At 42.2% G+C, this 27,103-nt stretch overlaps 1 long non-coding RNA gene across 12 annotated transcripts in view; it reads right to left on the bottom strand.

The window, feature by feature from the left end:
* Positions 1 to 27,103, bottom strand: part of LOC141144974 (uncharacterized) — a 533,505-nt gene that overhangs the window by 135,390 nt on the left and 371,012 nt on the right. For 4 of the 12 annotated variants that reach the window (XR_012244487.1, XR_012244492.1, XR_012244488.1 and 1 more), the window contains exon 7: positions 17,667 to 17,767. The exons of the other annotated variants lie outside the window; for them this stretch is intronic. This is a non-coding gene — a long non-coding RNA (uncharacterized lncRNA). The remainder of the gene's footprint in view (positions 1 to 17,666; positions 17,768 to 27,103) is intronic. 12 annotated transcript variants of the gene reach the window in all.

Here is a 27,103-nt window from a genome sequence, read left to right as displayed (position 1 = left end):
TTTCTTCTGAAATCAGTCCATTTTCAGCTGAAGTGGGCATCACTTCATATCTATACATACCTTTCATTTATTGCATAAGTACTGTTGAAGCATGAAAAATGTATTATAATTGGTACCTTTTTTAGACTGTCGATATATACCAATACTACAGAAGGAATTCAAATATGACTCAGTGATTTCTCTTCAGCGACCACACATTTTTCACAATCAAGCAAGAGCAGTGCAGTTTATTATAATAAGCTCAACCTGCCAGCAGCTATTTTGAAACACCGATCTATAAATATTGTGTATCATTTCACAGCACTTACATAATTTGAAAAATGCTATTATTATTATCTGGCAAATACAAGAATTTGTGGGGAAATGTGTTTGATATTTCAGTGCCTTAATATAATGCTAATTTCATTTTATGGTTAACTATATTTAAGATTTATATAGATTGAGATCAATATTTTCCAACATAAATGCCTTAAACTCTTTCATGAGTGAGTAATAGAGCGATGTGACAAGGTAATTTAATAATTTTATGTTTGCTGGATCTTCACTTCATGCTGTTCTTGGCAATATTTTAGATGACACATGATCTATTTCTGTCTTTTATCAGTTAGTGATGTAATTTGCTCCAGTTCCCATAATGCCCTGTACATACGACCAGTTTTGCCGTTGGAATAAACTCTGAAGGTTTTTCTGACGGAGTTCCAACAGAATTCCGTCCAAGCTGTCTTGCATACACACGGTCACACCAAAGTCCGGCCGTCAAGAACGCGGTGACGTACGACGGGACTAGAAAAAGTTCAATAGTCAGTGCGCCACCCTTTGGGCTCCTTCTGCTAATCTCGTGTTTATTTCTTGTTAGTAGAAGTTTGGTGAGAGATGATTCACGCTTTTCAGCTTTCGTGCTTTTCAGTCCGTTACTGCTCTTCAGTTTGTGCTTGTGGGTTTGTATCTGCTTTTCAGTGCGTGTAGTCAGTTCGCATCTGTTTTTCAGTGTGTTCTTGTCTGCTCGTTTCTGATTTTCAGCTCGCTCTTCACAGGCCTTGCTGTTCTTCAGTGCGTTCTGTTAGTTCGTTCTGACCAGCCGACCGATTTGAAGCCATGTTGCCGGGACGTACTCATCGTAGAGTTCGTGCTGTGTGGGGGCTTGGTGTTGGGGTTCATACTTAGACCCAAGCCCAGTCCATGAACAGGTGGGGAGGAGTTCATGGACCAAGAATTGGTTACTCCAGCTTAACCAATTGTCTCATATGCCTTTGCTGCGTGAGATCCAGGAGAATAATCCTGATGATTTCAGGAACTTTCTCCGGATGATGGACCCCGTTTTTCACCTTCTGTTGGCTTTGCTGACCCCTTATATTATGAAGCAGGACACCTGCATGCGGCAAGCCATCACTCCATGGCAGAGCCTAGTCGCCACATTGCGGTACTTGACGATGGGGAGAAGTCTACAGGACCTCAAGTTCTCTACAGGCATCTCCCCCCAGGCTCTGGGGATCATTATTCCAGAGATCTATTCTGCCATCATACAGGTCCTGCAGAAGGACTATATTAGGGTAAGTTTTCTCCTTTAACATCACATTCTATGTATTTAATGTTTGCTAATGTATTGTTTTTATTTCATCATTCCCTCATTACCATGATTGTAATATGCTGTGAATGTCCCCTTTGTCCTCATGCATGCTCTAAGCTTTTAATGCTCCTTTTTTGTCCTTCATGCATATTTGCCTTCACTAACCTCCCCAGCATGCTATGCTGGGCCCATATACACCTAGCCTAGTCACTTAACAATGTATTTTGTCAGCTCCATAGTAGTGCTTTACCCTAAACACCCCCTAAAATGTGCCCAAATGTTATTGTTGTCCTTAAATTCAGGCAGACTGCCAGAGGCTTTTTTTGGGTCCAAAACTCAGATTGAACCCTCCCTCCTCCCTAAAATATTTACAATGGGCTATCAGAGGGAGTGAGGAATCTGATAAGTGGGCCTTATATTTTTGTCTTTAAATACTGCTTAAAAAAAAAGTTTTACTGATGTTGGCCAAAAAATGTTTTTGTATAATCTGCTTGCAATGTTATGTGCAAAAGTACCAATATTTTTTTGTCTGGTTTGACTCCACAGTTTCCTTCAACGCCACAGGAATGGCAGACTGTGGCCTCCCATTTTGCCGACCGCCTGGACTTTCCCAACCGTGGAGGGGCTATAGATGGGAAGCATGTCCACATCGTGCCACCACCCCATTCGGGGTCTCACTATTACAATTATAAGGGTTTTACTAGTATAGTGTTGATGTCGGTGGTGTCAGCACAAAATGAGTTCCTCTATGTGGACGTAGGGAAGAATGGCCAGATGGAGGAGTCTTCGCCCAGACCAAGTTCTACCAACGTCTCCAGACTGATGGCCTGGCATTGCCACCTGCTGCAGACAACATTGCTGGACTCCCGTTCGTCTTTATTGCTGATGAAGCATTCAGTCTGGGCGAGCACCTGATGAGGCCATTCCCCCAGAGGACCCTCACCCCAGAGAGGAGGGTTTTTAACTACCAGCTGGCCAGAGCCAAAAGAGTCATTGAGAATGCCTTTGGGATAATATCCAGCCCGTTCCGCCTGTTTCTGACAGCAATACATATGGTGGACTACAAAATTAACCACATCATATTATCCTGCTGCATATTGCACAATTTTTTACGTAAAAATGCCCAAAATGATCTTGCCTCAGTTGGGCCTGAGGCCGGACTTCCTGCTAATCCCCTGACGGACCTGGATACTGGCCGTCCTGGCTTTGCACCCCAAAGCGCCCCTGAAGTTTGCCAGAAATATGTCAATTATTTTTACCGGTAGGGGGGCCATTGCTATGCCAGATAATGTCTAAATAATTTTTTAATAAAAAAAAAATTATCTGACAAAATCTTGAATTTTCTTTATTGCTTGTGTTTCTTTTTAGCTATCTCCTAGGTTCTCCTAGCGCACTTGTGTAATGCCAAGTGTATTTTCCTTTAGTAAATAAGCCCCATTGTCACTGTAAACACAAAATTACTTACAAAACTGGTATTGAGCATTGAAAGAAGAAGCCACACATTGTCAAACTTTTTACTCTGTGCACATTCACATGTGCGTTATAAAACATTTTTGGAAAATAATTTTTTTTTTTCTCTAATTTTTTACATTTTTTTTTGGTATAAACAGGCATGTTTCAAAACATAACATACACAACTCTGGAACTTACAAAGTTCAGACATTATAGTATGTCCAAAATGTGTTCATATTGCCTTAATCAGATGGGGTGATGTCACCCCTGTAAAAGCCAAATTTTGAAGATGCACAAAATTTGGGAGACAAAATGGGTATTTCCCTCCTGATCCCATTCCTAATGTCAACATGTGCTATCTCCCATCATTGGGATCAATGGACGTGTTTTGGGGGTGCAACCCCTTCTTCTCACCTACTAGAGTTACAAGGAAGGGGTTGCACCCACAAAATGCGTACATTGATATCCCCTGAGAGCAGATAGCACATGTTGACACATCGTTTGCATCTTCAAAATTTGGCTTTTAAAATGTAAAAAAAAATAGGAAACAAAAGGTATACTTAGCACACAGATATTTGAGTCCAAAAATAGGAATATGAAACATTGCTGGGAAGTGGGGTACAATTGTCTGTTTTGGGCAGAGTTGCAAGCTGAAGACATGATTTTTTACCTTGCCAAAGCTGGAATACTTACCGTTTTGTGTCAATTTTCACACATGGAGACACCCCAAGTATCCACTGGACCACCTGTGTGGGACACCTTAAAAAGTTTGTTCTTGTGTCCCACACTAGTGCTCCTGAGTCCAGATGTGTAAAAGGCTGCTGAATGTCCTCTCCTTACATTACACTGAATCAAGCTTGCATTTCATTCTAGTTACAAAAACACATCTAGACAGCAATGTGCAAAACTTATTTTTATACAAATAGGCATGACCAAATGTATTTAACCTGTATCTGCCCAAAACATCGTATTTAATGATCGAACAATGTTTCCTACGACCGATTACTGTGCCCACGAACATGAAAGTCGCCATTTTAAACTGTACAACAGTAAAGAAAAGCACATGGAGCAGCATGCAAGTATAATAATAATGATAGGAACACATGACAAGTACTTACTTTTTAGAAGCACTCTCTTGATTCTTCTATACTGATCCTGCTCTCACAGTTTCAGGTCTGACCAGCGTTTCCTCAATTGCTCCTTGGACCGTCATACCCCAAAATTTCTGTGCAGACTCTTCACAACTTTAGTCATGATCTTGGCCTTTCTCACATTTAGGTTTAGGTACGGTCCATGCTTCCCATCATAATCGTTCCTCCTCAAGATGTCCACCATCTCCACCATCTCTATAAAGGCCATATTTGAGGCCTTAAATCTTCTCCTCTGGGGTCGGGATGTTTCTGGCTCCGGGCTTTCCTCCTCCTCGTTACTGCTATTATCACACACCTGCTGCGTCTCTGCCATGTCGCTCCTACAGCGCGTGCCGAAAGAGAAGGGATTGGGGAATATTCTCGAAAGAACGTCAGGGGCGGACGACGCGGGCGGAGTTTCACACATGCGCAGTGTATATCAAGCTAACACGCATGTGTCGTACGTATGAGCTGTGTGCGGAGAAAGGAGGAACGGAAGTGGCGAGCATCCTAAACTAAGGTAAAATTTAAACTTGGGCCATCAGTGGCCTATACTGCTTCAAGATTGAGACCTATATTGGAATAAGATTATGAGAGTTTTTGTCTGGTGTATTGTCTTACAGCAAATATGAATCACTTTAAGGACCCAGAATTCATGGCCAGTTTCATAGACAGGTAAAGGGAGATACGGAATTTGTGGGAGGTGAAACACAGCTTATATTATAATAAACAAGCTAGGAGGTCAACGCTGGATAAACTTCTGGAATTTGTGAAGACTTGGGTCCCCGATGCAACCATTGTGTTCTTGGAAAAGAAAATTAGGATCTTGAGGAACATGTATAAGAAGGAGCATAATAAGATCCAGAAATCACTCAGATCAGGAGCAGCAGCAGCGCAAGTGTATGTACCCAGGTTGTGGTACTTCAACAAACTGCGGTTTCTGAATGACCAGACTGAAGCCAGGGAATCACTTTCTACCCTTCCCTGCAGCCTTCCCTCCACCCTTCCCTCAACCCCAGCAGAGGCTGACGAGGAACAACCTGGGCCTTCCATCCTGAAAGAAGTGGATGCTCCCAGCTGGAGCCAGGTATATTATTTTTATACATATTTATTGTCCTAATATTAATGATGTTAACTAGATGTTATAATTGATAACAAATTAATGATTTAAAAAAAAGTGATTTACATATCAATAGACAGTAGAGGCCAAAAATATTTGCAACAAGAATGAAAAATGCTGGGCTCAGAATGATAGTCTTTTCTATTTATTAACATTCAATTTGCAAGTCATGAGCTGAAAATTGTGTGTGATTGATAAACCAAAAACTAAGTGCCTTTTTTATACACAGGATGAGCTCAGCCAGAAGCAGGGTCTGGAAAGTGGCAGGCAGGAGGAGGCCGTGCCCAGTGTCAGCCAGGAGGTGGCCGTGCCCAGTGTCAGCCACGAGGTGGCCGTGGCCAGTGTCAGCCACGAGGTGGCCGTGGCCAGTGTCAGCCACGAGGTGGCCATGCCCAGTGTCAGCCAGGAGGTGGGCGGGCCCAGTGTCAGCCAGGAGGTGGGTGGGCCCAGTGGCCTCACTCAATTACAGGTGCCTCCCTTCCGCCTTACAACAAAAAGGCCCAGGAAGAGGACGATCATGGAGGAGGCAGCACTGGGCCTCATTAGGGAAGCAAGTGATGTCCTCAGAAGCCCCCCCGACGCTGAAGAGGCCTATGGCTGCTATCTAGCCACCAGATTGCAGAAATTGGAGGAGGGCCAATGCTTCCTTTGTGAGGGAATTTTTGCTCAGGCCCTTCAGAAGGGGTTGAGGGGCCAGCTGACTGAGAACAGCCACGTATGTGAGCTTGCCCATCCTCCTCCTCCTCCTCCTCCTCCTCCTGCCACAAGTCCACCACCAGAGCCACAGCCTTCAAGGCTGAAGGGAAGGCTGCAGTGAAGGCTGCAGGGAAGTGAGGAGGGAAGGCTGCAGTGAAAAGAAGAAAGTGATGACCTGGCTTCAGTCTGGTCTGACAGAAGACGCAGGCTATTGTAGTACCACAGCCTGGGGACATAGATATCATCTGCTGCTGGTCCTGATCTCTGGGAATCCTGGACAAGATTGGGCTTCAAATTATATGGACTCCTCAAGCTAACAATATTATTTTCCACAGACTTGATGTCTGCCCGGGGGGGACAAAAGGCTTCGCAAATTCCAAAAGTTTCTCCAGCGTTGCCTTCCTCATTATTTTTTTACCCAGAATAAATGGAGATTTTATTTTTCACAAATACTTGCCTATGTGTTTTTCTACAAAAAGGACAGTTTGTTTGTGAGTAGGCAGGTACATTTCAAAAATACAAGGTCAAATTAACAAGGGACACTAACACCAACCTCCTTGAGGTTAAAAAATACAAGATAATAATGTTATTGTGGAAACTTGACACACAAAAAAAAATGATGGAGATCACTAGAAAATAATTTTTCAATAATCCAAAAAAAGGAGATCTTGATGAAATAAAAATTTTTTAAAAAGATGATTATAAAACATAATTCTAAACATTATTCTGGAGATCATGAGAAATAATAGAGAAATAAGTTTGTGAGAACTCTGTGTGAATATCAGCAGCAAAACAACTTCATTCTTCTAGCATTATAAAGCACAAAAGAATGCACTACATTAAAAGATCACAGAATTTGCAGCGTGAGGAATGTGCTATCTCCATTACGAACGCTAGTTTTACCAGACCGAGCGCTTCCGTCTTGTACTTGCTTCAGAGCATGCGTAGTTTTTGGTGGGTCGGAACAGCATACAGACGAGCGTTTTTTCCGATAGTAATTTTTTCCGTCTGAAAAATATAGAACATGTTCTCTACCTAAGTCCGTCTGAATTTTTGACGGAAAAAGTCCGATGGGGCATACACACGGTCGAAATATACGATGAAAAGCTCCCATCGGACTCTTTCTGTCGGAAATTCCTCTTGTACGCGGCATTAGAAGTGTGATACTACAAAGAACAAAGTTTGCTTACTTTTCTAACAAAGTGACCTGAGTTAATGACAGAGAAATGTTAAAAACAAAATTCTTTTCAAGAAAATGAAGAATTATAGGCAGCAGTAGTCTAATTAGAAATATAAAGTTTTTTTTTTATATTAAATATTATTTTAGGCACAAATGCTTTTCACTTAATGAGGCATATCAAAAGTATTTCTAATAATAAATTCCAGTTTTATACAGTTATGTATTCATTAAAAAATAATTAAATGTATGTTTCTTATAACTACTAAAATATTCTGAATTGGTCTTATGTTTAAATAGTACCCTTCTACTTTAGAGCAGGCTTATAGGTAAATTTAGTTTGGCTCTCCTGTACTCAGGGGAGCAGGGGTTGATTATTTACGGCTGCTCAGTGTTTTACAGACTGCTGCTCTGCTGCTTCCCCCTGTCTTTTAGAGAGTTCTAGAAGTATAGTGGGAGGATGAGCAGAACAGGCAGCCTGAATATTTATGGGACACCAGCCAATCCCTAAAGAGGTGTGCCCAGAAGGTGAAAGGGGAGCCCATAAATAATCTGAGGCCTGGGCAGCAGGGTGCAGTGTTTCTGGGTCCAGTCCAACAGGAGGAGATCCCCTGTGCACTGCTCTATTCACAGATTCATTATCTAGGGATCAAGCTGGGTCAGGAGGAAGTTCACTTGAGAAAGCAAGGAAGAAGTTGGTGGAAAGTGGTCCAACTATCCTGAAGTAATGTGAGTCTACATCTAGACAAAAATGGGTCAAGTTACGGGGTTAAAAAAAAACTAAACCCTACAAAGGCGGCCTGTAACAGCCATGAAGTGGAGACATGTTTAAAATTTTATGAAGTTTAAAAGCTACACACTTTTCTTCTAGGCATTGTGGTTGGCCTGTTGACTACTTGGTCTGACTGGTTAACATTAATCCATTTGGTGTCTGGGTCCTGAGGAAGCCATTTTTCTTGGCGAAATGTCGACCATGCAGACAACGTAAGATTAATCCATTCAAACCCTGTATATCTTATTAACCACACACAATGTCTGACTATGTGTATTGTTTAGTCCTCCCTTTTTTGGGAGTGTTTTCTAATGATTTTAAATTGTACAATAAATTTTGTACAATTTTAAACATGTCTCTACTTTATGGCCATTACAGTCCACCTTTGTAGGATTTAGGGGGGTTTTTACTCTGGTACTTGCCCAATTATTGTCTAGAATTTTTGGATGAGGCCTGATGAAGTCCCAATATATTTACTCTAGTGAGTCTACATCTCCCTCACTAGGAAATCGGCAGGAGGCAACTGGTGATCCTGTGGCTAAGTGAGCAAATGGCCCCCAATGCTAAAGGAAAAAGTGTAGCTTTTAAACTTCTGAGGGAGTACAAGTCACCAGCAGCATTAGGAATCCTGTGGGATATTTAGTGCAGCCAGCATCTTGTGTGGCAGAGCAGCCAGAAGCGTAGCCGGCAGTGTGTGAAATGCAACCAGAAGTTGAGGAGTCCTCAAATTGTTCAGCTGCAGTATCTCATGCTTATTCAAGCTCATGCTCTAATAAGCCCCCCCCAAAAAAAAACTGTTTCATGAGCCAGTGGAAGAATGAAAATGAAGAAAATGCCATGTGCCTGGCTAGCCGAAAAATTATTTTTGCATGGAGCTGATGATGAATCTGCTCAGTGCAGGACTTTGAAATCACAAGGGAGTGGTATAGCAGCAGCAACTATTTGTCCACCAAAAATGCTTGTTTGGTACTCCAGGAAAAATACAGGTAAAACTGTAGCTCATATAATGGTGATACCACAGCTGAAGATAGGAAGAAATGTTTGTGAGAATTGTGTGTTTGTTAGAAACCATTAAATCAGACCGGGACAGAAGTACAGTTAAAAATCACACTTGTTTAATAATAATAATCGTAAAAGGTAAACAGAGCAACGTAGTTAAATCATAGCCAGAGTTCGGTAACCATAACAGATAGTCAGACAAGCCAGGACGTCAGGGAGCCAGAGATCAGCGAACTTCAGGACAGGCCAGGAAATCAGGGAACTGGAAAATCAGCGTAGTGGAACAGCAAGCAGAATCAGGAACCAGAAGGGATGTCAGCCAAGTAAGTCTTTAACAGGTACACAGGAGAGAGCCTCTGGATGTGTTGACCAAGGCGAAGGCAGAGAGGGACTGAACTGACCAGCAGGACTGACAGACAGGATATCATCATCAGGTGAATCACTGTTGAAAAGATTAGAGCTGGCAATTAACCAACAGCTGAGCGGCCTGCTCTGAGAAGGAAGGGCTGAGCCCAGACCTGACAGTACCCCCTCCTCAATGACCCCTCCCCCTCGGAGGACGACCAGGTTTGAGGAGAAAACGTCTATGGACAGCACTGAGGAGGACAGGGGCATGAACATCCGAGGATGAGACCCAAGAGCGTTTCTCTGGACCGTACCCTTTCCAATGCACCAGGTACTGCATGTGCCCACGGAACATATGGGAGTCAACAATGGACTGTACTTCATACTCCTCATGGTTCTAAACCTGTACTGGGTGAGGACCGAGGTGGTATAGTGGTTGCAGACCAAAGGTTTTAATAAGGAGACATGGAATACATTTGAGATACGCATATTAGAATGAAGGTCTAAATGGTAAGCCACTGGGTTAATCCTGCGGAGAATACAGAAAGGCCCAATAAACTGAGGTGCCAACTTCAGTGAGGGAACACGGAGTCAGAGGTTGCGAGATGACAGTCAGACCCTGTCCCCAACCTGGTAGGAAGGCGCAGACAGGCGTCTGCGGTCAGCATGGAGTCTGTACCTATCATTGGCATGTCGCAAAGCCTCTTGGACTTGTGGCCAAGTGGAACGAAAGCCATGGAGATGCTCCCCTAACACAGGGATGCTCTGCGGAACAAAAGAAGTCAGGCAACATGGAAGGTTGAAAACCATAGTTTGCCATAAATGGGGACAATCAGAAAGCAGAATTCAAGGGACTATTGTGAGCAAACTCTGCCCAAGGTAAGAGGTCTGACCAGTTGTTATGATGGTCAGAAATATAGCAACATAGAAACTGCTTCAAGAACTGGTTGGCTTGTTCTGCGGCCCCATTAGGCTGCGGGTGATACGCAGAGGAGAAAGAAAGCTAAATTCCCAACTGTGCACAAAAGGCTCACCAGAACTGGGACACAAATTGACTACCCCTGTCCGAGATGATCACATTGGGTAGCCCATGTAAGCGAAAGATCTCTCGAGCAAAAATGGAAGCCAGTTGCTTAGATGTGGGCAACTTATTAAGTGGAATACAATGAGAAATCTCCGAGAGCCAATCAACCACCATAAGGATAACTGTGTTGCCCTGATAGTTGGGTAACTCCACAATGAAATCCATGGACAGGTGGGTCCAAGGCTCTCTCCATTGGGTCTGGGTTGTAGGAGGCCCACTGGAAGTTGTCATGGTGTCTTACTCTGAGCACACATGGAACAAACAGCTACAAAGGCAGCTACATCAGCACGTAGACTAGGCCAATAGAATTGTTAGGAAATGGCCCAAAAGAGTTGTTTCTTTCCAAGGTGGCCAGCAGCCTTGGGAGAATGGTAGGTCTGGAGCACGGCAGTACGGAGACTCTCAGGGACAAAGCAGCGGTCACAAGGTTTCTCAGGAGGAGCATGGACCTGAGCGGTAAGAATTTTGTCACCCAAAGAAGAAGTGAGACTGGTACGAACTGTAGCCAGAATATGATCAGGAAGAATCACAGGAACAGATTCCATCTTGGAAGTGGAGGATAATTGTTGCAACAAAGCGTCAGCCCTTACATTCTTAGTACCGGGTAAGAATGAGACAATGTAATTGAAAGTAGACAAGAAATGAGCCCATCGCGCCCTTCTGGGAGAGAGGCATTTAGTCTCAAACAAGAATGTGAGATTCTTATGGTCAGCAAGAATGAGAACCGGCACAGTGGTACCTTCAAGGAGATACCGCCATTCTTTAAGGGCTAAAATGATCGCTAACAACTCTCTGTCCCCAATCTCGTAATTGCATTCTACAGGTGACAATTTCTTGGAAAAGTAGCCACAAGGTTGCATAGTGCTCTCAGAGGTAGGACGTTGAGACAGAAGGGTGCCAACTCCAATCTCAGAAGCATCAACCTCAAGGATAAAGGGTAACGTGGGATCAGGATGTACCAACACAGGAGCAGAAACAAAGGCAGCCTTGAGACTCTCAAAGGCCTTAATGGACTCTGGAGACCAACTCTGTGGGTTACCGTCCTTTCTGGTCATATGGTCATATTAGTCAGGGGCTTGACCAGAGACGAGAAGTTATAAATAAACTTATGAATAAGTTATGAATAAACTTTCGATAATATTTGGCAAAGTCAAGAAAACTTTGCAGAGGATGTATACCCGTGGGTCGGGGCCACTGTAGCACTGCTGAAAGTTTCTCTGGCTCCATCGAAAAACCAGCAGTGGAAGTGACATAACCCAGGAATTTAACCTGTTCACGATGGAACTCGCACTTCTCCAATTTACAATAGAGATTGTTCTCTCTCAGCTTCTGAAGCACACGACAGACTGTGTGGTGACTCTCTAGGGACTTGGAAAAAAATGAGGATATCGTCAAGATAAACCACCACACATAGCTGCAACAAATCTCGGAGGACATCGTTGATACATTCCTGGAAAACTGGCAGAGCGTTGCAAAGGTCAAATGGTATTATGAGGTACTCATAATGGCTTGTTCTAATATTAAACGCAGTTTTCTATTCGTCACCCTCCTTGATTCTCATAAGATTGTGTGCTCCTCTCAAATCCAGCTTTTGTGAAAAACTTTGCTCCCTTGAGGTGGTCAAATAACTCTGTAATCAATGGAATTTTGATAAGCATTCTTAATCGTGAAACAATTGAGACCCCTATAATCAATACAAGGTCTCAATTCACCACTCTTCTTCTTTACAAAGAAGTAACCAACACCAGCAGGAGATGAGGACTTGCGGATGAATCCTTGAGAAAGTGTGTCTGCAACATACTCCTCCATGGCCTTATCCTCCAAGACCGACAAAGGGTAAACCTGGCCACGACGGGTTATGGCACCAGGTTGAAGGTCAGTTGCGCAATCATATAACCGGTGTGGAGGCAAACTACGGGCTTGACCTTTGTCAAAGACATCGCTAAATTTGCGGTACTCCTCCGACAGGGAGGAGAGTGAAGAGGTGTATAGGTACTTAGCCACATTCTGGAAACATGTCTTCCTGCATTGTGGCGACCAGGAGAGAACCTCAGCACAAAGCCAATCAAAAGTGGGGTTGTGCCTCTGTAACCAAGGATAACCAATAACCAGCGGAAGCTTAGGTGAGAAAAAAGCTTGAAATTGGATTATTTCATGGTGAAGAGCCCCTACAGCCATGAACAACGGTATAGTCTCATGAGTTACATGGGCAGGCTGTCAGGGAAATAGGCGCATCCCTATGCATAGTCCTGCTAGGTTAGCAAACCAGCACAGGCAAGGTCACGCTAACGCGCATCATTGCACACGGATGTGCAATGTTTCTACTCGGCGGACGCCTGGCGCCACATTCGGACGAATGCGTGTGCGTAACAACGTCGCGATGGTATGAACGCACGAACGGAACGGTGCGCGTACGACGTGATACTGCGCCTTGTTTATTTAAACGTTCCACTGACAGTGCCACATCGCTGGATTATCATCAGCTCTTCCTGTGTTCCTGTGATTGTGATTCCTGTTGTCCTGACTTCCTGTGTACCGACCCGGCTTGTTATCTACTCCTCTGATCTCCTGGCTTACCCACCGGCTTGCTCTTGACTCTTCCTGCCTGCTTCCTGCATCTGACCCCGGCTTGGCTAAACAGACTCCGCATCTCTCTGTCTCCTGTACCTGGATTTGTTGCTTAGATTCTCGGACTGCTTTACTGTGTTTTGACCCCCTGGCCTGGCTTCCGATTTCCCATTGGACTTCCATTGGTCCCCTCCTTGGACCTTAAGCACGTTGCCTCCAGTGACTTTGCTCTATCAAGCCTCCAACACCGGCTCCTACTTCCAGGCAATCCGTGCTTCTGTGAGCACCGCATCCCTGTGTCATCTTCAGGGTTGTGCTGCACTCAGCCGCAAGGGGAGCCCTCTCAGCAACTCGGTCTCCTACCAAGATCCTGACACAGGCTGTAAAGGTCTCCCGTCAAGAGCCTCAATGGCAAGTGGAGTGGCATGAAGCTGCAGCGGAATCAAGAGCTTAGATACAAAGGCAGCATCAATGAACAGACCTGCAGTCCCAGAGTCGATTAGAGCCTGTATCTTGACGGACGAATCAGACCAAGAAAGGGTAACCAGAGCCATGGGCTTATCCTTCTGGATAGCTGGGGACAAAACAACGCCACCTAAGGACCTTAAGGTTCGGGCGTTCCCTGGACGGGTAGGACAAGACTTCAAAAAGTGACCTGCCTGGCCACAATAAAGGCACAATCTCTCCCTCCGCCTAAAGGTTCTCTCATCTGCAGAGAGACGTGTGAAGCCCAAGTGCATGGGTTCATCTTCACTGACCGACTCGGTACCAGGAGGAATGGGAGGCGATGGAGGCAAGGGTGGGACTGCAAAGCTCGGAGACAAATGTACAGGAGGCTTCTGAAGGCACTTCTTAAAAGAGAGTCTTTCTCAGGACTTTCTCCCATAGAGGGTCTGCCCAGGCCAAGGCTCTCCCAGAAAGCAAAGATATCACGAAACCTACTTTGCTTCTGTCCATGGGAAATGCCTGGGGCAGCATCTCGAAGTACAGTCAGGTCCATAAATATTGGGACATCGACACAATTCTAATCTTTTTGGCACTATACACCACCACAATGGATTTGAAATGAAACAAACAAGATGTGCTTTAACTGCAGGCTTTCAGCTTTAATTTGAGGGCATTTACATCCAAATCAGGTGAACGGTGTAAGAATTACAACAGTTTGTATATGTGCCTCCCACTTTTTAAGGGACCAAAAGTAATGGGACAGATTAACAATCATCCATCAAACTTTCACTTTTTAATACTTGGTTGCAAATCCTTTGCAGTCAATTACAGCCTGAAGTCTGGAACGCATAGACATCACCAGACGCTGGGTTTCATCCCTGGTGATGCTCTGCCAGGCCTCTACTGCAACTGTCTTCAGTTCCTGCTTGTTATTGGGGCATGTTCCCTTCAGTTTTGTCTTCAGCAAGTGAAATGCATGCTCAATCAATTTCAGGTCAGGTGATTGACTTGGCCATTGTATAACATTCCACTTCTTTCCCTTAAAAACCTCTTTGGTTGCTTTCGCAGTATGCTTCGGGTCATTGTCCATCTGCACTGTGAAGCGCCGTCCAATGAGTTCTGAAGCATTTTGCTGAATATGAGCAGATAATATAATAATAAACACTTCAGAATTCATCCTGCTGCTTTTGTCAGCAGTCACATCATCAATAAATACAAGAGAACCAGTTCCATTGGCAGCCATACATGCCCACGCCATGACACTACCACCACCATGCTTCACTGATGAGGTGGTATGCTTGGGATCATGAGCAGTTCCTTTCCTTCTCCATACTGTTCTCTTCCCATCACTCTGGTACAAGTTGATCTTGGTCTCATCTGTCCATAGGATGTTGTTCCAGAACTGTGAAGGCTTTTTTAGATGTTGTTTGGCAAACTCTAATCTGGCATTCCTGTTTTTAAGGCTCACCAATGGTTTACATCTTGTGGTGAACCCTCTGTATTCACTCTGGTGAAGTCTTCTCTTGATTGTTGACTTTGACACACATACACCTACCTCCTGGAGAGTGTTCTTGATCTGGGCAAATGTTGTGAAGGGTGTTTTCTTCACCAGGGAAAGAATTCTTCAGTCATCCACAACAGTTGTTTTCCGTGGTCTTCTGGGTATTTTGGTGTTGCTGAGCTCACCGGTGCGTTCTTTCTTTTTAAGGATGTGCCAAACAGTGGATTTGGCAACACCTAATGTTTTTGCTATTTCTCTGATGGGTTTGTTTTGTTTTTTCAGCCTAATGATGGCTTGCTTCACTGATAGTTACAGCTCTTTGGATCTCATATTGAGAGTTGACAGCAACAGATTCCAAATGCAAATAGCACATTTGAAATGAACTCTGGACCTTTTATCTGCTCTTTGTAAATGGGATAATGAGGGAATAACACACACCTGGCCATGGAACAGCTGAGCAGCCAATTGTCCCATTACTTTTGGGCCCTTAAAAAGTGGGAGGCACATATACAAACTGTTGTAATTCCTACCCCGTTCACCTGATTTGGATGTAAATACCCTCAAATTAAAGCTGAAAGTCTGCAGTTAAAGCACATCTTGTTCGTTTCATTTCAAATCCATTGTGGTGGTATATAGAGCCAAAAAGATTAGAATTGTGTCGATGTCCCAATATTTATGGACCTGACTGTATATCTCAACCTGATTGAGAAACCCTCTGCATTGAACTAGATCTAACCCAAATCGCTGAGGAAGCAGAGCGGAGCCAGACATACCTCTTATAGAGGTAATATTCGAGGCGGGTGCCTGCACAGAGACTGGAGCAGCAGCAGGGATGGCCTGCAACACAGGTTGTACCAGAACAGCCACAGTGGGAGATTTCAGAGCGTCTGTAATGCTAAGGCAAACTGATCCATACGGTGATCCTGCTCATCCAACCTGGAAAAAATATTACCAACAAGTGGATTGACTGCATCTTCTGAATTCATGGCCTTCGCCTACTGTCAGAAACCATGAATCAGACCAAGATGGAAGTGCAGTTAAAAATCACATTTGTTTAATAATAATAAGAATAATAGTAAAAGGTAAACAGAGCAATGCAGTCAAATCATAGCCAGAGTTCGGTAACCGGAACGGTTAGTCAAACAAGTCAGGACGTCAGGGAGGCAGAGATCAGCGTACTTCGGGACAGGCCAGGAAATCAGGAAACCGGAAAATCAGCGTAGTGGAACAGCAAGCAGGATCAGGAACCAGAAGGGACATCAGCCACGCAAGTCTTCAACAGGTACACAGGAGAGAGTCTGTGGATGTGTTGACCAAGGCGATGGTAGAGAGGGACTGAACAGCTTAAGTAACCAGTAGGACTGATGAACAGGATATCATCATCAGGTGTTTGGAAAAAATTGGAGCTGGCAATTAACATACAGCTGAGCAGCCTGCTCTGAGAAAGAAGGGCTGAGCCCATCCCTGACAGTGTTTCACACCTAGACCAATTAAATCACACTAGTGAAAGGCACCTCATAGTTCCAAAATGTGATACCACAGATGAAAATGGAAGCAAAATATTTGTGGGCATTGTGTGTTTCACATCTAGATCAACTAATTCTCACCAATGAAAGAATTATAGTTCAATAAAATGTAAGAGTTGTGGTGTACAGGTGGGGATGGTGTGGAGAATCTGTAGTATCACATAATTGCCTTCCTTTTCATCTTTAGTTTAAGAAAGCCCCATAACAACCTATAAGGTACATTTTGTTAATCAGGATGATGTCCTTTATGTTGATATTTTCCACCTCAACAACCTCCATTTTTTGTAGGTAACAGATATTGTATACATACCATGATAGATATGCTTCAGTGAATATATAAAATATTAAGTTTTATATTCATTTGGATACTATATATTATTAGAATACCAGGGTCTTGTGGGTTGTACCTCCCCTCCAGGAGTGTCATGTTCTGTGGTCCCTATAGGTCCCACTCCCTATGTCCACCTGGGAGACTACTATACTATGAAACTACTTTAAAATGTAACCAAAATATTATTAAAACTTCCAATTATTGGTTTTCTGATGTGTCCTGGCCTGAAATTATGAACGTTGTATTTTTGCTTTATATATGATTTTGACCTGTGAAGTACTCCATATGTATTTTAAGATACTTGTGAATAAATATATGGCTCATAGAAAGTCAATCAACCTCATGATGTACCTTTAAAATCCAATGTTGGAGAGCAACAGAAATGTTCTTCTATTTGAGGTTGGTATGTCAGAGTTCTGGTTTAGCACTCAACTTATCCACAGTAATCAAAAGTACATGACAATTCCAAAAATGCTAAAATAATCATTATTTTAACTAAATCTAATATTACAGATTATTTTAGTGGTGCACCATTCTAGAAATGTCATTTGGATGTCTGCCATTACCTAAAAGCTATGATGTGACTAAAACCACAATACCCCATGTTCATAGCATGAGGCTGAGCAGTACTGTGCACTAATCTACTGAGATACAACCTACCCAGTTATCAGTCCTTATCAAGCTGCAAAATAATTTAGTGGGAGCAGTAAGTATATTGTTCAAATATCTGTGAAAGACTGTTGCTGTCTTTGGTCAGGAACCTGGGAAGCCAGATAAGCAAGATTTTACTATGGAGTCATTTTTAACACAGCTAGGAGTGGTAGTATATACTGTAAATACTTTTGTTGTTTCAGACTAAGGAACACAATATACTTGGTGGTTGAGCCATAAAGCTTAAAGAGGGTTTTATACACATGCAGACCAAGTCTAAATGAGAATGAAAATGCAAACCTTAGAGGCAGCCACTTGATAAATTTGGAAAACACTGTTGCTTCCCACCTAATAATTTCAGGGGATATCAATATTCTTCATTATACAACAGAACAATATACCTGCAAAAGAAAAAGACTTCATAAATCCCCCTGTTCAGGGATGTCAAACCCTTTGACCTTCCTGGGCCACATTGGAAGAAGAGGAATTGTCTTGGGCCACACATAAAATACAACAACAATAAGGATAGCTAATGAGCAGAAAAAGTTGGCCAGTTAATACTGGACACTTCACCCCCTTCCTACCGAGACCAGATTTTAAGCTTTCAGTGGTGTCGCACTTTGAATGACAATTGCATGCTCATGCAACACTGTACCCATTTGACATTTTTTTCACACCAATAGAGCTTTCTTTTGGTGGTATTTAGTCACCACTGGATTTTTTTTTGCTAAACAGACAAAAAAAGGCCATAACATTTTTAAAAAATATTATTTTTTTTCTCTTATAAAATTTTACAAATAAATAATCTTTTTTTCATAAATTTAGGCCAAACTGTATTATGCTACATTTCTTTGGTAGCATAAACTATGGTATATATAGTAGAAAATTGATCAATCCTGATGTACTGAAGGTATTTAGTAAGAGGCATGGCGATTTTTTTGAATTTGTCATTTTTGTCACAATTTTTTTGAAAATCGAAAAGGATTTTTTTTAAAAAGTTTTTTTCACAATTATTTCTTTTTTTTAAATACTGTCACCAGTGCAGTACAGAATCATCGTAAAACTGGTGAGGGACACTGACTGGTGACAGTATGTGAAAAAAATATATATACATTTTTTATTTTTTTTATGATTTGTTTTTAACACACTGTGACCAGAGCAATACAGTGTAATCAGGATTTTTTTTAACACATTACGATTGCTTAAACCAGTGAATTTTGCTGGTATAAGCAACCATTTTTACTGAATTAAACTGACCCATTCAATGTATATTGTTGTGATTAGCTCTGATTGGCCACAGCTAATCACATGGTACAGATTGGCTGTGATTGTCACTCTCTGTACCATGTGTTAACTGTGGCCAATCCCAGCTAGCAACACAATTGTACACAATGAATGGCATGCATCAAAGCTATTCATTGTGTTCAATTATCATAGGATCTGCTGTGATTGGTCACAGCTATCACATAGTACTGGCAGCAGCCCGGTACACTGATCAGTCCTCGGCTGTGTCCAGTGGACACAGCCGGTGACAGATCATGCCGCATATGACGTCCACCTGGAAGACTAATGTCCCACCCAGCCGTCATTTGACAATAGGCTGGGCGGGAAGTGGTTGTTGATCACTGATATAATGTACCTATCTGAGTGATAAAACTTCACTATTTTGTAATATTTTTATTATAAAAGTAAAAGAGGGCAACAAAAAAATAGTTTGATGTTTAAAACTCTTTTTGATAAATAAAAGCATCAATATCTGGTTTGATGGATGTAGCAGCAATTCTCAATGAATTCTCAAGGTGCTAATCAGATATTTTGGTTCAAATTTTGCTCTTCGTGTGCTTCATCTTTGAAAATAGTTGCTCACAAATATAGGTGCTACCGAAAACTGATGGCATGAATAAGACTTGATTGTGAAGAGTGGGACATTTTTTGGGGGAATATAAAAGTATAAAAGCCCAGTAAAAAGGCACCGTCAATTTTTTCTTTGGCGACATGTGTTCGCTAGGTGCATTTTTAAATTAAAAGAAAAATCGTTTTTAAACGATTTTTAAGTAAGTTTTTGATTTTGGGTTGGCCATCTCGGCCCTCAGGTTGGACACCCCTGCCCTAGTTGGTACAAAAGCTGTGATTATCAGTAAGTTGCTGACCCAGAATAAGAATGCAGGCTGCACCCTTGACTTCACTGGTTGTATCCTTGTTAAGTGGAGAAGAAAAAGAGAGGCCATGATGGCCAGAAAATAAGATAACTTATAATAGACCAACAATGGCAGTGCTATTTGTATCTTAAAAGGTTTACTGTAATGTTATGTAAACTTATTTTTTTAAATGTTACTCAGACTACACAATATTTACATATGGTACAGATAAAGTCTAACATTGTAATATGGATTTTATGGCACAGTTACTTGTTGTTTGCCTAAACAAGGTATATTTCTAGAGACTAAACATCCAGGGATGTATTTTCTTGAGAATCAGAGCAATTTGCACATGCTCTAACACTCATAACAGGGGGTATAAGTAACCTTCATGGTGTACAGGAATGTTGTGCAAGGAAACAGAGGCATCCAGAACGATTATATCATAGCGCTAAAAGCACAATGGTTTGATTATGACCTATGGGAATGAGATTACCCTCCCGCTGACAACAGTGTTATGTAATGTGTGTGAGGAGGAATACATTTAAACAGGAGGCCTGCGAAGGCTGATTTTAAACAAGTGCAATGGTGAGCTGTACACCACATTGCTTTACTTGGTCAGATTCCGGAATTAGTCATGCAGATCACTATTAAATCGATGAATGGTCACCCTATTATACATTGCCAAATTGTAAAGGATTAGTCCTCCCAATGAGACTTGAAAATGTATCTATACCCATATCTCCCAACATTTTGAGATGGGAATGAGGGACACCTACTAACGAACGTTTGTAGGCATAGGACACGCCCCCTGCCACACCCCCTTAAAGGAAAATTAACCAAAAAAAGATTATTTAAATCGACAAGGACTTTTTTTTACCACTACTATTCCTTTATTTTGGCTTTTAAAATGTACAAATGCAGCAATTTAGAAATTGGATGAAAGGTTTAGCACTGGGAAACACTTTTTGAAAGATAAAAAGTGCATTTTATATACATCTATCTAGATCTGACCAAAATGAGGGACAAATGAGGAGGAAAGAGGGACAGAGGGACATTGCTCCAAATCGGGGACAGTCCCTCGAAATCAGGGACAGTTGGGAGCTATGTCTATACCCCGTATCTTTTTTTTAGTGGTAGATAGAATGGGGAAAGGTGGGAACCCCTGTCAGACTTCCTGAGATTCATTCGACAAAGATTTCCCCTCACCTTCTGTTCTGGGGACAAGGTTTTACCAGAAGTGAGGGAACATTTGCAACAGGGAAACAGACAACAATAAAACACTGACAGAGGTTCTAGTATTAACCAATGTAACTTAACCACTTACCACAATAGTTCTCACTGGACTGGGGCCGCATATATGCATACCTGTCTTTGTGCTGGGAGTGCACCGCACAGCAAGCTCCCAGCTCAGAGGCCAGGGTCTCAACGGGAACCCCGGGTCCCGTACTAACGATCGGAAGCCGAAACTTCCAGTTCCGGGTAACCTGATCGCTGTGATATCCTCTAATTGGCTATCACAGTGATCAGTCACTTTGAAGCCTGCCTCTGTGTATTCTCTCTCTCTCTGAAGGGAGGGGAGAGATACACTGTATATCTCTCTCTCTGCTTGCAGAGAGAAGCATTTACAGAACTGTGTGTAAAAAACAAAACAAACACAACAAAAATTATAATAATAATAAAATTAAAAATAAATAAAAATTACCTAGATCAAGGTATGATCTAGGTCAGTGCCAGGGTTAGTGGTTGAGTCACGTAAGGGTCAAAGGTCAAGGTCATGGGCAGTATATTTTGGGCAGGATACTAATTTAAAAAAGCAATTTTTGAATTAGTATAAGTGTCAGTTCGTGTCAGTGTGTTTTCTGGACTGTACTACAGGTACATATAACAACTAACATACACATATGTAATATCGCTGTGATCCTCAGGAACAGGATCATTTATTTTGGATTGTTCTTTGGTGTTAGGTTATCGTAAGAGGAAGCAATATACAGCTAAATTTAAAAAAAGATTTTTTTTTTTTTTTTTTACTATTTTGGGACAGTTTTCCTTTGATAATAATAAAAAAAAAGTCAGGAGATATCTATTACCATTTACCACCAAAAGAAAGCCCAATGTGTCCTGAAAAAAACAAGGTATAATCCACCTGGAGTCACAAGTAGATGTGATGATATGTACCGTTTTACTAACACATATCAAAGTTGCAAAATTATGCGTAGGCATTAACATTTGTTTCACCCTTAGGCGGGAAGGGGTTAAAACGATTTTTACTTCTGTCTTTTTCATTATTAGAGAGATTCCCCTCACCACCAATCTATAACAATAAAAAATAAAAAAATGAATACTTGATGGTTTCTTATATCTACTGTGGAAACTGTTGATCAGGCTTCTGAGTTCTTTGGTTTGTACACTTTCTGTGGTCAGTATAGGGGGGATCTACTATGTCTAATATTTTGAATGCATTTTTTTTATTATGAGGAATGCAAGAGATGTTGTATTATGCAAAGGTGGATGGGAACTCCAAAACTTCTAGATCAGTGGTTCTTAACTCCTGTCCTCAGGACCCACTAACAGGCCAGGTTTGCAAGATAACTGAAATACATCACGGGTGATATAATTTGCTGCTCAGTGATTGCAGTATTCTAGTCTGCATCTCCCCAAGGTAATACATAAAACCTGGCCTGTTAGTGGGCCCTGAGGACAGGGTTGATGACCACTGTGCTAGTGGGTCCTGAGGACAGGAGTTGAGAACCGCTGTTCTAGATGGTCATGAAGAGGTCGTTCTGTTGGAGTATCCAAAACATACGAAACCAGGGTCTGGTAACTTCTACCTATATTTAAAAAATGACTTTTGGGTAGACAGACCGTTTTAAATAAATGCTGCCTAACAAAGATTGCTTTACTATCTTATTTGTATAAGGTTTGTGCTATTTTATCAAATGCTGTTAAACATTTTACATATAATAAGAATGCTGAGCAAATAACGATGCATAGCACTAATCTCTTAAATGGATAATTTATGCTATAAGATACACTGTATTTCTGGGCTATCAACATTGAGGGGTGTCTGGAGATTCAGGGCAAATTACTGTATGTAGATTCAGAAAAAAATATACTGGTTAGAAAATTTCAAATTTACATTGAACACAAAGATGAAAATTGGCATGGTTAGTCATGATAAAAGGTTAAATTTAAATTATTTCCACACTGAATGATACATATTTTGTTCTACTAGCATCAAAACAAAGGTTTTTAATACCGAAAATATTGCATGTTTCACATTTATAGAATTTAAGTCTTATATTAATAATATTGACAACAACATACAAAATCAAAGAGGATTTTATGCAGCATTTTTTCTTACAGATAATAAAATCTCTTCGACAACATTAACTTGCCTCAGAACTGTGAAATGTGAACAAATCTGAAATAATTGAGGGCAAAATAGGGCAACTATCTGCCAAAATAGAGCTAGATTCATTAGCAAACCCTATTAAAAAATTGCATAAAAATGCATGGGAATTGTATAGATAATGGCATGTTTGTTACAACAAAGATAAAAGCCGTCTTTGCTCGGTTCCTCAGTGACTACAAAATATATTCTGCAGCCACACCTTCAGCCATAACCTTTTCTCCAATCAGCTGAACAACCCTTTTCCCAAAGAAATATTCGATCCTTCAATTACAATTAAAATGACTCAAAGAAAAGTATTCATATGAGAAACCACGTATTAAATCCTGATCAGAATTGCAAATTTGTTACATGCATTATTGTAGATATTAAATTATACATAAACTTATTGAATGTGGCAGTGCCTTAAAGCAGACCTTCAGTCATTTTTATAACTTTCCATTTATTGAATTTTCTGCCCTTGTTGTTTTAACTTTGGATAGTAAAACATTTTTTTTTCTGCCAGTAAATACCTTATACAGCCCACTTCCTCTTTCTTGTCTGGTCATTAACTTAGGCTTATGACCAGTGCTGTATTTTGGCCTAGGGCGACACTTTGTGCCGCCCCCGTACAAAAAAATCCAAAGGCACCCTCCTCCCAGCTCCCACACGCAGGGCCGCCATCAAGAGAGTACAGCTAAATCCAGCGGCTTCAATGCGGGTGGCCGGACCGCACCCGGGTGACAACAGTAAGCACTTATAGTGGGTGCCGTCGCCCCCCCTAATGTCTTCCCCTGCTCCATCTGCCAGCTTTGTAGCAGCGCTGTGACAAAGTGTCTGTGTATCTCCCCCGCTCGCCCCCTCCCCTTTCTCCTGTCAGCTGAACAGTAGAAGAGAGAGAGCTGCTCTAATCGAGTTCCCCGCGATGCCACCTGGCTTCCTGCCTGCTCTGATTCCCCCTCCCCATTGGCCACAGCAAAGGGCTAATTAGAAGACACGTGGGGGTGGATCATGAGTAATGTAGTCCTGGAAGATTGGCAGCCCCAGTGTGTCCACAGACAGCAGGCTACAGTCCCCCAGCATGCATGTACTCTGGGGGGGAGAGAGAACCTGGAACCCGGCAAAAAGCAGAGTGCTACAGGAGAATAGAAAAAGAGGGGACTGTGCAGCGGGTAGCCAGAGAGAGAACGCCACACTGTACCCCTGTACTCCTGTACCCGCACCATCAGAGAGAGAGACACACTGTACCCACACCACCAGAGAGAGAGAGCCACACTGTACCCGCACCACCAGAGAGAGAGCCACGCTGTACCCGCACCACCAGAGATAGAGCCACGCTGTACCTTCACCATCAGAGAGGGAGCCACGCTGTACCTGCACCACCAGAGAGGGAGCCACGCTGTACCCGCATCACCAAAGGGGGAGAAAGACAGAGCCACTGCCAGGGTACAGACATGCTACACTACTGACTAGAATCAGCCTGGGCAACCCAGAGTGAGTGAATGTCCAGTCAGAGGTATCACTGTTGCGGTTTCGCTGGGTCTGGTAAGAGGGCCAGTTTGCCATTATCCATTACTGTTCCTAGGGACTGAGCCATTAGTAAGTGCCTAACCTGCTATCCTGTAGGCCTTATTGACCGCCACAACGTCCCTCTCTGTCCCCCTTCTGCAGCGTCCCTCTCTGTCCTCCTCCTGCGGCAACCCTCTCTGTTCTCATCCCACAGCGTCTCCCCCATGAAGATGACAGGAGGGGTCTTAAAAAGGAAGGGGTGTGACCTTGACAGGAAGTGTCACTTGCCTATCCCAGGCAGCAAGATGCATCTTGTTCAGGCATCCACGGCTACAGCTACCTCAAGGACACCTCCTCCCTCCTGCTCCCCCCTCCAACTTCAAGGATCATACGGCTCTCCACCCCGAAGGACCTTTACAGACTGCAGCTGCTTCTACATACCCACTGGAGACAGGCACATCTGACAGCCAAATACTACCGCAAAGGAAAATACAATTATTATACATTCTTATTTCATACATAGAAAACCTGAACGTGGACTGGTATGAAACTTGGAATAACCAATTATCCATCACAGGACATACCCTCCTACTAGCCACTCCTCCCCATGTACACATGTTGGCCTACCGGCCCATATAGACCGTGCTCCTGTTCTCCTGGCTCTGATGAAGAGGTTACCCTCGAAACACGTCAGCATTTTTTAAATACCTGCCTCAACATGGGCATACCTCATTTTTAACTTCCCAGTGCCTATTTTGTTACCTGTTTTTATGCAACGTAGTATTTGTATGATTCTATATTTATATGATTATATGTTTGTACATGATTAAACCATACATGTCTTGATGTAAGCGTCTGATCACGCGCCTTCCATCCACCTCCTACCAAACAATGCAACACTGTACCCATGTGAAATTTGCGTCCTTTTTTTCACACAAATAGAGCTTTCTTTTGGTGGTATTTAATCATTAGTGGGTTTTTTATTTTTTGTGCTATAAATAAAAAAGACCGTAAATTTTGTGAAAAAAATTCCTTTTTCTTTGTTTCTGTCATACAATTTTGCAAATTAGTAATGTTGGCCAAAATTTATACTGCTACATATCTTTAGTAAAAATAACCCAAATTAGTGTAAAATATTTGGTCTTTGTGAAAGTTATAGAGTCTACAAACTATGGTGCCAATCACTGAAAATTGATCACATCTGATCACACCTGATGTACTGACGGTCTATCTCATTTCTTGGGACACTAACAAGTCAGGAAAGTACAAATACCCCCTAAAAGACCCCTTTTTAGAAAGTAGACATTCCAAGGTATTAAGTAAGTAGCATGGTGAATTTTTTCCCACAATTCTTTGCAAAACGAAGATTTTTTTTTTTTACAAAATTGTCATATTAACAGGTTATTTCTCTCTCAGAGCATATGCATACAACAAATTACACCCCAAAATACATTCTGCTACTCTTCCCGAGTATGGCGATACCACATGTGTGAGACTTTTACACAGCCTGGCCACATACAAAGGCCCAACATTGAAATAGCATCTTCAGGCATTCTACGAGCATAAATGACACATCTCATTTCTCAACCACCATTTACACTTTTGAAGGCCCTGTAGCACCAGGACGGACAATGGAATTACCCCCAAAATTACCCCATTTTGGAAAGCAAACACCCCAACGTATAATCTATGAGGCATAATGAGTCTTTTGAACGGTTCATTTTTTTCCAGAAGTTTTTGGAAAATGTGGAAAAAAATGAAAACGCATTTTTTTTACACAAAGTTGTCCATTTATCAGATATTTCCAACACATAGCATGTACATAGCAAAGATGACACCCCAAAATACATTCTGCTATTCCTCCTGAGTATGGCGATACCACATGTGTGAGACTTTTACACAGCCTGGCCACATACAGAGGCCCAACATCCAAGTAGCACCATCAGGCGTTCTAGGAGCATAAATGACATATATAATTTCCTGGCAACCTATCATTTTTGAAAACCCTTCATATTTCTAACACATAGCATGCACATACCAAGAATTACAATCCAAAATAAATTCTATTGCGGAAAGGGTAAAAAAAAAAAGCATTACCTATGCTTTTAGTAGTATCCACAGAGGAGAGCACTGGTCCAGGCAGCAGGCAGGGATGTGCTTAGCGACAGCAATAGTAATTATCCAGGCAGCAGGCAGGAATATTGTCTATAGTCAGCACAAGGATATTGTCAGCACAGCACAGTCCATAGAAATTGTCCAGGCAGAGACAGCCAGCACAGCCATAATATTGATCCTGGTACACTGTTACCTGCAGACACTCATTATTGTACCGCTCCCCAGCCCTTCATAAACATATTGCCTCTTGCTACAGTTGATTATTTGCATAGTCCAGGTAGCAGTGTGGTCCATTCATGCGAAAGGCAGAGGCATGGTGGCAGTAAGTCAGCAGAAGGCTGAGGGCCGCAATCAGGTAAGACCTGTGTACAGGGGCACAGGGGTAGAGGCATCGACCCACCCAAATCTCTATGAAGCCTCCAGACTCCAGACCCTAATCCGGAAATTCCGAAACCCGGAGAAAACAAAAAAAATTGTTTTCTCCATCCGGAAAAACAATTCTGGAGCCCCTCACATACAGTGGGGACGGAAAGTATTCAGACCCCCTTAAATTTTTCACTCTTTGTTATATTGCAGCCATTTGC

The sequence above is a fragment of the Aquarana catesbeiana genome, linkage group LG05, assembly GCF_042186555.1.
Source record: "Aquarana catesbeiana isolate 2022-GZ linkage group LG05, ASM4218655v1, whole genome shotgun sequence".
Taxonomy (NCBI): domain Eukaryota; kingdom Metazoa; phylum Chordata; class Amphibia; order Anura; family Ranidae; genus Aquarana; species Aquarana catesbeiana.
Note: the sequence above shows the minus strand (reverse complement) of the source record. Positions and strands in the feature narration are given on the sequence as shown.